Here is a 12,759-nt window from a genome sequence, read left to right on the forward strand (position 1 = left end):
GGAACATTGTCAGAGCAGAAGGAAGCAAGTTTTCTTCCAGGATAACCTTATACGTGGCTTGATTCATGCGTCCTTCACAAAGACGAATTTGCCCAACTTCAGCCTTGCTGAAGCACCCCCAGATCATCACCGCTCCTCTGTCTAACCATTAGACGACCAAGTGGAGGATCGGTGATGATCTGGTGGTGCTTCAGCAAGGCTGGAATCGGGCAAATTCATCTTTGTGACACTATTTTTATTTGGAATGTGGGAAAAATGTTGTCAGTACTTTATAGAATAAAAATAAAATGTTCATTTTACTCAAACACATACCTATAAATAGTAAATCCAGAGAAACTGATAATTTTGCAGTGGTCTCTTAATTTTTTCCAGAGCTATATCTCGTGGGTTGTCGCTTGTGAATGAAACAATGAACATAAATACCTTAGACAGACCAGTTACAGAGAAACATACGAGTGCCATCGCATATAATCTTGTAAATGCACAATCAAATCTCATCATTTGGGTGCAGACGAGAGCCATCGTGTGCAAAATAGGCCACGATATCGAGATGTATATGTTCGCATTCATAACACAAACAGACAAAAATTCCCCCGTATGCTACTGGTACACATAGTATGCTCGTGTATTTTGCATACACGGCAGTGCCAGTATAGTTAAACCAGCCCCTCAGGATGGCATCATTATAACGAACAAAGAGTTCAGACGTGGCCATATGTGCTCACCCTGATCGCGGTTCATCATCCTGCTTCTCCCAGATCCCAGTCCTGCGCTTCGGCTTCGCTCATCCGGTTGTTTTATCTCTGGCTAAACAGTCACATTCCAGTCCTATCGCTCCGATCCAGCCCACTTACATGAGCTCTATTCAGAATAAAGCACTTGCTTGTCCTGACAACAAGCTCAAGAATCTCACGACTCCCGGGCCGGCTTTTCGTTGATAGTTGGTGCTGCCAATTAGTCCACGCGACGCTTATTGCATTGCGCTATTGAACAAGTCCTGACGCGCCACTTTTAAAGCACAAAAATGACATATGCCGTGTTGTTTGACAGTGATTGCAGTTAGGATGCAAGTCGCTAACTATAAGGATCCCGAAACACTCATATAAATACGGTTGTTAGCTACTCACTGGGTCTGGGGCGGACCGTATTGGACCGAGCAGGCGGGGTCATGGAGAGATGTAGGGCACGCGACTGCTACTAGTGGAGAATCGTGTATTTGGATGGACACTAGGCAGAAATGCAAATCCGTGGGACTCATTTCGATTAATAGGAGTCACTAAATCTAAATGATTTTGGCAATATCGGGCCAAGCAGATTAAAAAAAAACCAATCCATTTAATATTTGCATAATCCGTTTCTGTAAAAAAAAATATAGCTTTCCAATTGTTGACCTCATTTAACAAACAACTGTTCGCTTCTGTGAAGTGGACTGCGTTGATCCACGAGAAGAAATTCGAGTGCAAAACAACAGCGACGACATAATAGTGCCCCAAAAATCTAAGTAGACTGCTTAGGTTGTTTTATTAAGAATTTTCTAGATAAGTTACATGTAATACCATTATATGTGAGACCACTGACAGTCGTTAAAAAAAGTTAGTGAAATTGTGGAAATAGTGAAGTGACGTGAGCAACCTGAATTAGGCCTACATTTTAAAATGAGAAGTGTATGTTATTTATTTGTTTTTGTTATTTGGAAAAAATTATATTCATCAGAGTAAGTGGAGTGATTTAAAACCAAACCGCCCTTGAAAATTATTTTGAATCTATAAAATAAAAAAATAAAAAAATAAAAAATAAAAAATAAAAATAAAAAAAGCCTGAAAAACTGTCTTTGTTAAATGAATTTAATATATGTTTGTGACTCCTTTTAGTTTAGTTTTTATTTTCTGTTGTGTTTTAATTTGTATTTGTACTGTTTGTCAAATGTCTGAAAACATGTTGAATTGATTTGTATTTTTGAAATACATTAATATAAATATAAATATAAATAATAATAATAATAATAATAATAATAATAATAATATATGTACAATGGTACCATTGCTCCCTAGTGGATGAAAAGTTAATTGCACTTAAAAAGTTTTGAGAGATGCAGAGGGAAGGGGAACAAACGTTGACAGATGGCTTTGCATGCATGACCTCCCACATATATTTTTTTGCAAGAAAACATTTGATATAAACAAAACATCGAAAAATATTGTGACAAATTTTGAATGGTTTTGCAGTAAATAAAACCCAATACAGCCTGTATTTGAGGTGTCAACTTGGCAGACTCTACTGTAAATCATGCAAATATACAAAAAGCCAACACTAAAGAAAGTTAGTTTGTCTAAATTAATTAAACAATTTAGCTAGCAATGCAAAATTTAAAGTGATTTACAGGACTCTCATTGGGGCAGTGATTTGTTTAAGGACTAAATGACACAAAGTCATTTTAATATTTTTTTTTTTCTTTTTCTGGGGCATAAAGTAAAAATGTCTAAATCAAATATTTAGACAAAAAAAAAAAAGTGTAATTAAAAGATGCAATTCTTACTTTTTTTTTTTTTTTTTTGGCATTTGTAGTTTGGAATAATCTTTCTTTTTTCTTAAAAAAAAAAAAAAAAAAAAAAAAGCAGTGAAACAGTTTTGTTTGTAAATATTGTTATATTTATAAAAACCTTTGCCTACCAAATCAAAGTCAGCTGGTGTAACCCATAGATATGCGAACCAACATGCAGGTAGTCATTCTGTTGTCATGTGACAAAAACCCCATAAAACAGAGAAGACCCCTTTGGACCCACATAACTGTGTGTGAAGTTTTTAACAAAATATCAGATATTTTGACATTTTCATGAAAAGGCACATTTTGTTCAGGTCAAATTAAGTAACCAAACTTTATAGTCATGACTCAAAAAATTCACGATCTTTGTAAAAATACTTGTTAATACTTAATATACTTAATACTTGTTAATACCTTTTATGTGATATAATAATATTAGCATTTTCAAATTTTAGAGTATGTAAAAGATATTGACATTTTTAGAGTCACTGTTTTTGTAGAAAAAAAAAAAAATTTAACCAACATTCTTTCAGATCTGTCTATGGTTTATGTGTGTTAAAGGGATAGTTCACCCAAAAATGTAAATATTCTTTAATAATTTACTCACTCTCATGCCATCCCAGATGTGTATGACTTTCTTTCTTCTGCTGAACAAAAACAAAGATTTTTAGAAGAATATTTCAGCTCTGTAGGTCCTCACAATGCAAGTGAATGGGTACCAAAATTGTAAAGCTCCAAAAAGCATATAAAGGCAGCATAAAAATCCATATCTTCAGAAGCGATATGATAGGTGTGGGTGACAAAAAGCTAAATATTTAAGTCTTTTCTTACTATAAATTCTCCTCCCTACCCAGTAGGTGGCGATATGCACAAAGTGTGTGAATCACCCAAAACAAAAGAATAAGAATGTGAAAGTGGAGATTTTTTAGAAAAAAAACTAACACAATATTGATATATTTCTATATTGATATATATCATATTGCCTCTGAAGGTATGGATTTAACCACTGGAGTCATGTGGATTAAGTTTATGCTGCCTTTATATGCTTTTCGTTCTGGCCACTATTCATTTGGATTTGGAGCTACATTTTTTGAAAATATTTGTTTGTGTTCAGCAGAAGAAACAAAGTCATACACATCTGGGATGGCATGAGGGTGAGTAAATGATGAGAGTGTTTTAATTTTGGGGTGAACTATTCCTTTAAGTAATTTTGTATTGTCAATGACACACAAATCCAAGTCATTTCCATAATTCTCCACATGATGGCGCCATAGTCCTGCCACAACACCGATCAGAAATTGATCCAAAAACACATTTTGCGTTTTAAGATTTAAATATCACATGCATGTATATCTTATTGAGACTACATTACAATATTTAACATGAGGAAAACTGATTTTTATTTTATTTTTTGTGATTTAGCTTATATATGTAATAGACTGTAACTATAGGCTATTGGTGTATTAACCTACACCAGAACTGAAATAGATCACTGATTACATATAGCTTTTTATCTACAGATAGCAACACGAAGTTAAGATAAAGTCGCCGACCATCTTTTCTTTTCGGCGCCTGATCTGATTCAGGAAAGAAAAGATATTTGCAAGAGACATGTAAATTTTGTGCAAATTAAACCCGCCCTGCGTGAAACAGCAAAAACCCCTTCCTTGTAATCTCGTTTATAATGCCTGGTAGATTCCAAAACGTTTACCACTTACGGCCGTGGATGATCCTTTTAAAATAACTATTTATAAGATCTCAGAAGTAAATATAAATGTCCATCTAAAGCCTTGGAGGCCCAAACAACATCATGACAAATCATCATACCACGCCCCGGTCAATATTAGACGATAGGTGCGTGGAGAGAGACCAGCACCTTTACAGCAGCAAGAAAAGGAGAGGGGGCATGCTTTTTGTCGACTATAAAAGCCCGACTCCCGCCGGACTGATTCACAGGACCCCCAGGTACGGAAAGGCGCATGTTTACTGGGGCCCCCTCCATCGTGGCTTTGAGACTGCAACGGTGAGCCAGACAGGTAAAATAAACTAACCAAAGAGTCTTAAGGGGTTTTCTCAGACTATACAGCAATGCATTAAGGGGGAAATGTAATTTTACTTTTGTTTAACGAGTACTATTGACATTGTGCAGAATAAAGTATATAAATTATAAAAATGTATTTTAAACCTTTCTTACTCGCAGGCTTGGGTGTGAAGGGACAGGGAACACATCTGAAAAATGAGGGGAATGAAAGGCTATCGGATTTAAGTTTTACTACAGCATTTTTGGAGTTTACCACCATGCACCCTGCAGAACTTGGATGGATAAAACTGCACTTGCTCAACGTTGAGCCACACGCACAATACATGTGGATTCAGTTTTGTTCGTTCGGCTCGCGTTAAGCAAGTGCAGAACTTCTTCAGCGCCGAAGTTCTGGAACATTTTTGGAATTTGAAGTATCCTGAGCACAGCTGGAATTGTTTTTGAATGGAAAATAAAAGTGCCAACCCATACTTTATAACACTTGGAAGAGAAAGCATGTAGTATATATTGCTTTTGAAAGAAATCATTAAAAATGTGTGTTGATCATTGTGATAAACACTGTGAGAACTGCTAATTTGGGGTTTTGAATGAGAAATAAGAGCCCAAACCACATGGAGCTCATACATTTGCAGACCAATGAGTAGCTGTTAGCAACTGATCAGCCTTCTGAAATAATCATGATGATTTACAATGTCACCTGTTGTCCCACACAATGTTTATCAGATAAAAGGTGATCCACTTCCTCTCTTCTGAGCTGGTTTTGAATCACTTCAACACTTCTTGTTGTCTGTTGCAATAATTTACAATAATGATTTCATTGAATGTAATATCAAAACAAAATAAAATTATTCTTCTCATTGTTTGAGTTATCACATTTAAGCTAGCACAGCAACTGCATAGGCATATGGTTGCTATGGGAATTTAGGAGTCAATGGAGTGTTTGATGCAGAGGGGGTAATGGGTAATCTCTAATAGGTAACAGGTAAAACATTAACTAGATGAGCCTGGCTCTCCCTTCCCTCTCCATCAGCATGACCATCTGCTCCTGGCTGTTTCACACCAATCCACAGCGAGTCACCCTAAACTCCATATCTCTCTCAAGTGAAATTCATTCAAATAAAATGCCATCTCTTCTGGAGATGGCACTCTTTTCTCCATTTTGCTGGAACACAAACACAAAAAGTCATTCAACATCTGTAACGTTTCTCAGGTCAGCAGCACACCTTTGTAGCACAACCCCCTGATGTATTTGCATGTGTCAGGTTTATGTAATAAATCTAAACATTCTCTTATCATACAGATGTAGCCTATTAACTGTTATGGTGTGAAACACCATATAAATGCTTTAAACCTGGGCGACTGACCGCAACGAATACCTTTTTTTTTTTTCATAAGCGTTGATTGTAGGCCTAGCATTACAAAGCTGACAGACTATACCGAGACTATCACAAATATTACAGAAGCAGTTTAACTGAAAGGGAAATGTAATCGTTTGCAGCAGATGTTAAATCAGATGGCTGTTATTAGATCAGAATTGTATGTTCTGCTCTGATGATGGTGAAGGTTATTGCTACTAAAGAGGCTCCAGAGGCCATGTGTTTTAGCCAAAGATCTTTACAATATTACTAATGAAATATGCAAGTGCCTTGAGGCTGTCTCACAGCCTGTGATTGGTCATAGATGTATCTTCAACATCACCAATTAGTCCCTTAGCGATATTGAAGTCAACATTCAATATGCCCTAAGCAATTAAGAGGACCCTTTTTTTTTTTTTTTGACTATTTATTGACTCAAAGTGACAAACAATACACACCTACACAACACATCAATGCACACACAAATTAAAAAGTGTCAAAGTAAAAATGTTCATAATTTTAAATAATATTTTGGACTCGAAAAGTCCTTTTATATTTACAGTGGCCCCTTATACAGCATTTAAACACTTAAGTCATACTAAAAATATATTAATGGGTTATTTTTGTATAATAATAATAATAATAATAATAATAATAATAAATATATATATATATATATATATATATATATATATATATATATATATATATATATATATATATTTAATTCAGGCAATTTAATGTCCCAGGGACTGTGCTTTTCTGAATAAAAATAATAAAAATAAAAAATAAAAACCCACACAAAATGCAAACAACACACACAGAGAGTTCCAGAGGAGTCACAACATATTTGTTGGTGATGCAGATGTCTGAGTTTGAGCTGATACATACAGTGTAGGATTAGTTTCCATGGTGGCAGTGAATATGTGGCAGGTGGTTTTGGCCCTCAGCTTTGCACTACAACCAGAAAAGGCACCAGTTTTGTCACTGTCAATGAGAAAATCCCAAAGACACTGAGTAAAACACTGAATAAAAATACTATTAAAACTTTAAAAGAAAGCATCTACTAATGCATAAAAGACAATCACCAAGAAATGTGTTTTTATCTTGATAAACCCTATGAAAATAGCTAGTTTGTTTTTTTGTGATTTTCTTGTATAGCCTAGGTTTTTCTCTGTTCCATTTTTCCAATAAAAATGTCTACACTGCAACCTCTTTGTCCTTTGCATTTACATAAGAGATGGAATCTTTAAAATAAATGCAAATTAGAAATTTGGCAGTGAAATTGGTGTAACTGTTGTGCTGTGTGTCTGTATGGTAGATATTATGTTCAAGATGTGTGTAGACTTCACCACCCTTGGACACAGAGACGAATATAGATCCAAGGACAGGTGACTGGTTAACAGCCCTGGAGATATGCGTCATTCAGAAAGCTCTTGTTTTTCAGAGCCTACCTGACAACATGGGGATGCTAATGCCATCTCACAGAGACACAGAAAGAAAAGGGGATGGAGAGTGTTACCATGGAACAGATGGATTTGTGTTTGACACACACACACACGCTTGCATACTAACTGACCCCGTCATTTGCACACATGGAATGACACACACACTAATAAACATTCATCACACACACAGGTATAGGGTGTAGCACACAGGCAGCAGAAGTGGGGGCAGATGTGTAAACAGTACCTGTTTGTTCTGTGTAATGCCTGAATGACCAGGGAAGTGAGAAGCAGGTGATGGTCTTGTTGGAACACTGTGCTCCATATAGTATATTCAGGTTGTGTCAGCCCTGGATTCTCTCCAGGAGTGGGTGGAGTGAATGAGTTTTTCAGGGTTGAAAAATCCTACCAAATATTGTACCTGAGCAGTAACTCTCTTGTCTTAACCTGGTTCACAAGTGCATGACTGACTCACTGAACTACTTTGAATGGTTATCTGTGTGTGCGAGATAGTAGGCCGGCCTGTGATGTAAATGGACTAATTTTACTGTGAAATGAAGGCTGTAGTGATGCAGAGAGAGATGTGATCAGCCTGCAGCCTTCACTCTTCTGTCTCACAGCTTTAAAGGAGACTGACACCCATTAGAGCATTGAAAAACCTCTTATTTATTTTTTTAAAAAAATACACGCTTAATCACAACATATTATAATTGAAGTTCTGATGTTTCGCCATTTTCCAATTATTAAATACATTTCTCTTTGTTTTAATGAATCAAAGTCCATAGATATATAAATTACATATCATTATAAACATGCATTACAAAATGCCTATAAAAACAAAACACTACATGTAAAAATAATAATGTATGAAAATAGCTAGGTGTATAAAAAATAGACGAAAACTAATGCCATTATGCTGCACAGTAATGCAATCGGTTCATCAACACATAAGAGAAATCGATGACAATACATACATTATTAAATTTTTGTTGTGTTATTTACTTACTTTAGGTTGAATATATCAACTTCAATTACATTTTAAAGTAATTTATTAGCATAATTATTTTACATACAATGTCATCAAAGCATCAACACCCACACATAAAACAGTGACAATACAGGAAAGAAAAATAATTAGGCCTATAACAGTGCCAGTGTTACACTTGGGACAAAAAAAAAAAAAAAAAAAAAAAAAACACATACACATCAAGCTAAAAAATGAAAAACCCCTCTCCACTGCCCCTCCCCGAGAACCCTCCAAAAAAGCCAAATATCCACCCCACTTCCTATTAAACAAATCCCATTTACCCAACCTTCTAAAAATCGCCTCTTCAAATGCTGCCACCCCGCCCATCTCTCCGCACCACTCCCGAAACAAGGGTGCCCCAGCTGTCTTCCACCACCTAAGAATAATTCTTCTGCCAACCATAACTCTGGCTAGGACCCAAATTTTTAAGTGGCTATCCCCAAAATTAATGACCGCCCCATCACCTAAGATGCAGAGTCTGAGGCAAAATGAAAATTGTGTGTTCAATATGTCACACATAAATCTCTGAACCCTCAACCAAAATTCTTGTATCTTAACACATCCCCAAAAAACATGGGTTGTGCCCCCGTCTTCTGAATTGCATCACCAGCAGGTGTCTTTATGGCCAAGTCTATACAATCTGGAGGGTGTCCAATATAATCGATGCAAAATCTTAAATTGCATCAGACGTGCCCTTGAATCTCTAGATGTAGACTTGATGTTTTTTAGAATCCAAGCCCACACTCACTCCTCCAATAGCAAGATTAAATCTCTCTCCCATAACCTCTTGAGAGAAGTTGAAGCTCTGTCCCCCAGACACTGAATTAACAGGGAGTAATACACTGATGCCTCATGACCTTTTCCAAAAGCAGTAATCACCACTTCTAGAGTATCTGCCCCTTTAGGGGGGTGTATGCTACTCCCAAAAATAGTACAGAGCAGGTGGTGCAGCTGTAAATACCTTAAGAACCGAGATCTGGGAATCCTGAAAAGTTGGACCATATTTTCAAACGATCTCAACACTCCACTCTCATGTAGGTCACCGAGTGTATTAACCTCCCTCACAATCCACTCTCACCAGCAGAAAAGGGATTTATTAATACGTAATTTTGGGTTTAGCCATTTGCTCGAGGCAACATTTCAATAAATGTCAGAATTAAACACTCTGGACACTTTTGTCCATAACACGTGCAAATGCGAGATAACAGGGTTTGACTTAACTTCGGTTAGTTTAATAGAAAGGTTTTGCAACGGCAAAATAGGGGCAAGAACTTCCTGTTCAATACCAAACCAGGGAGGGACTCTCTCAGGTGGAAGTGACCAATGAGCCCAAATGTCTGAGACCGAATGCATAATAATAAAACAAAATCTTGGGTAGGCCTAGCCCATCTTTTTCAACAGGCCTATGTAACTTATTGAAATGTAATCTAGGATGCTTACCATTCCAAATGAAGGACTTCGCTATACTATCAAATTGCTTGAAATAAGACAGGGGGACATCTACATGGAGAGATTGTAGCAGGTAGTTGAATTTTGGAATAAAATTCATTTTAATAACATTAACCTTCCCAATCATAGATACATTTAATGAAGCCCACCTGCCCACATTGCTCAAAAACCTTTTTATTAAGGGGACAAAATTAACTCTTAACTAAATCACACAAATTTGCTGGGAATAAAGTGCCCAAATATTTAATGCCCTGTTTGGGCCACTGGAAAGCGCCCAGCTGAAAAGCTGTTACTGGGCAGTACGCTGTACAATGCTTCGGATTTAGACCAACTGACTCTGTATCCTGAGAATTTAGAAAAGGAATTAATAATTCTGTGGAGGCAAGGCTTAGATCTAGTGGGGTCGGAGACAAATAATAAAATATCATTTGCATAAAGCAAAAGCTTATGATGTGCCATTCCTCCCACCATCACCCATGGAAAATCATTTTCCCTTCTTATCACGGCTGCTAATGGTTTCAGGGCAAGACAGATCAATAATGGGGAAAGAGGGCAACCCTGCCGTGTGCCCCTGTTCAGAGTAAAATAATCTGAAATGAATACACTTGTTTGTACCACCACTACCGGGTGTCCATAAAGTAACTTAATCCATCCAATAAAAGTCTTCCCGAACCCATATATTTACAAAATCTTAAAAAGATAATCCCATTCTACCATATCAAACGCCTTTTCAGCATCAAGTGAGATGGCAGCGACCGGAGTCTGCTCATTCGCCACTGATCACATGATATTAATTAGATGCCTGATATTATCAGAAGAGCTGCGGCCCTTGATCTATATGTATAAGAGATGTCATAACTTTACTTAATCGGTTAGCTAATATTTTTGACAAAATTTCAGTGTCAAGCTGGATCAGGGAAATTGGATGGTAACTCTTACGCTCACTTGGATCTTTGTCCTTTTTAAAAATCAGACTGATCCGGGCTTGTGTCATGGTTAACGGAAGCTTTCCATTCTTTAATGATTCCGTATAAACATCTAACAAAAGTGGAGCCAGTTCTGTACCATAAGATCTAAAAAACTCAGCGGCAAAGCCATCTTGCCTGTAGGCAAGGCCTTGATTACCTCACCAAGCTCCTCCAAGGTTATCTCAGAATCAAGAGAATTGTTTTGCTCAACCATCAGTTTAGGAAGTTCTAATGGTTCCACAAAGTTTCTAATATCTTCATCAGTAGACGAAGATGTGGAACTATAGAGATCAAGATAGAATTCTTTAAAAGCATTATTAATATCTATGGCTGACATAAATATTTCACCACCAGCAAATTCTCTCTGCATTATATATCTAGCCAAATGTTTCCCTGCTTGTCCCCGACTCAAAGTATGACTGTCTTGCCCTGAACAGTCAAAGCTCCACCTTCTGCGACAAAATAAACAAAATTCTCTGAGGCCATCAGATGACATTTGGCGCTTCAGCTCTGCTTCGGCATTTTTAATATTCCCTTCCAACTCCACGAGTTCTTGTGCTTTGGATTTTTTGAAGAATGAGGCATACTTTATGATCCGACACCTAAGAACCGCCTTAAGTGCCTCCCAAGCCACGCCCTTGATTTAAGCCTTTAACATTTGTTGGAAATCAGGATTTTGCAAAAAGGATATATTAAAGCACCAACTATATGATTTCTTTTTCTCCGTATGTGGCAACACCTCTAAACTCACCAGGGCATGATCTGAGACTAAGATGTTTCCAGTTGAGCAATAAAAAAACAGATGAAATGAGGGACTTATATAAAATGATATATAAAAAAACTATTCTAGAATAAATCTTATAGACTGATGAAAAAAATGTATAGTCCTTCCCAGATAGGTTTAAAAGTCTCCAAATATCTGTAAGATCAAGATTTTTACACATACTGTGAAGCGTCAATGTCGCTCTAGGGGGCTTACACACTTTTGCTTCACTATGATCAAGGACTGAGTCCATCAAAAGATTAAAGTCTCCTATATCATGAGGTGTGCCAACGGCTTGCAGCATCCCTTCAAGATCTATAAAAAAGCCCTGATCATCAACGTTAGGTGCGTAAATATTAGCCAAAATCAACCTTTGCCCCTGAATTTCTGCTAAAACAATAATGATTCTTCCTAATTTATCTTTAATATGTTCGAGACATTTGAATTGTAGATGTTTACTTACAATTTAATGACTCCCCTGCTCTTACTTGAGCCAGCACTAAAGAAAACATGTCCACCCCATATATTCCCAAATATTTCAGCTTCCTGCGGGGGAAGATGCGTTTCTTGAAGAAACGCTATATTACAATTCTTACGTTTAAGAAAAGAAATAACCTTCCTTCTTTTTATAGGGTGCCCCAGCCCATTCACATTCCATGTGGAGAGAGACAATATACTCATTTTAACATTTGACATTTTGACATATTAGAAAAAATAGATTGTGTGTCAAACATAAAATTATAAAACCACATTCCAACATTAGTGCAACAATCAAACCCTGAACTTCCCCCAGAACAAGTCTGGTGATTCTATACAAATTCTGCGAGACAGAATTACATAACAGAAAATAATCTATAAAACAAACTCCAGCCAATAGGCAGAATAAACACAAAGAATGTGTAGATTAATTCACAAAACTATCTCGAAGGTGTGTTTCTCCACAAAACAAGCTCCAGCTGCTAGTGGAACCAGCACACAAAACAAATTCCGTTCAGTTTCTTCAGGCAGTCAAACAAATGCTCAGTGAGCCGGCTGTACATGAGTGCAGCAGATGACCTAATCCTTCCAATGTCATACAAAAAATACTCCACAAAACAAACTCCAGCCAACAGGAGGCACAAGCACAAAGAACAGGTAGACTCATCCACAACTGTCCCAAAGGAGTGTTA

At 36.9% G+C, this 12,759-nt stretch overlaps 1 protein-coding gene and 1 long non-coding RNA gene across 2 annotated transcripts in view; one reads left to right on the forward strand and one right to left on the reverse strand.

The window, feature by feature from the left end:
- tmem198b (transmembrane protein 198b) overlaps positions 1-1,131 on the reverse strand; it is a 62,677-nt gene extending 61,546 nt beyond the window's left edge. The window contains exon 1 of the mRNA XM_051707703.1: positions 726-1,131. The gene's annotated coding sequence lies outside the window, so the exon portion shown is untranslated. The remainder of the gene's footprint in view (positions 1-725) is intronic.
- A 3,117-nt stretch (positions 1,132-4,248) lies between these two features.
- Positions 4,249-5,440, forward strand: LOC127446634 (uncharacterized). The gene is made up of 2 exons (XR_007898231.1): positions 4,249-4,578; positions 4,743-5,440. It is a non-coding gene; the product is annotated as an uncharacterized LOC127446634 (long non-coding RNA).
- The last annotated feature ends 7,319 nt before the right edge of the window (positions 5,441-12,759 follow it).

Source organism: Myxocyprinus asiaticus, chromosome 9, assembly GCF_019703515.2.
Source record: "Myxocyprinus asiaticus isolate MX2 ecotype Aquarium Trade chromosome 9, UBuf_Myxa_2, whole genome shotgun sequence".
Taxonomy (NCBI): domain Eukaryota; kingdom Metazoa; phylum Chordata; class Actinopteri; order Cypriniformes; family Catostomidae; genus Myxocyprinus; species Myxocyprinus asiaticus.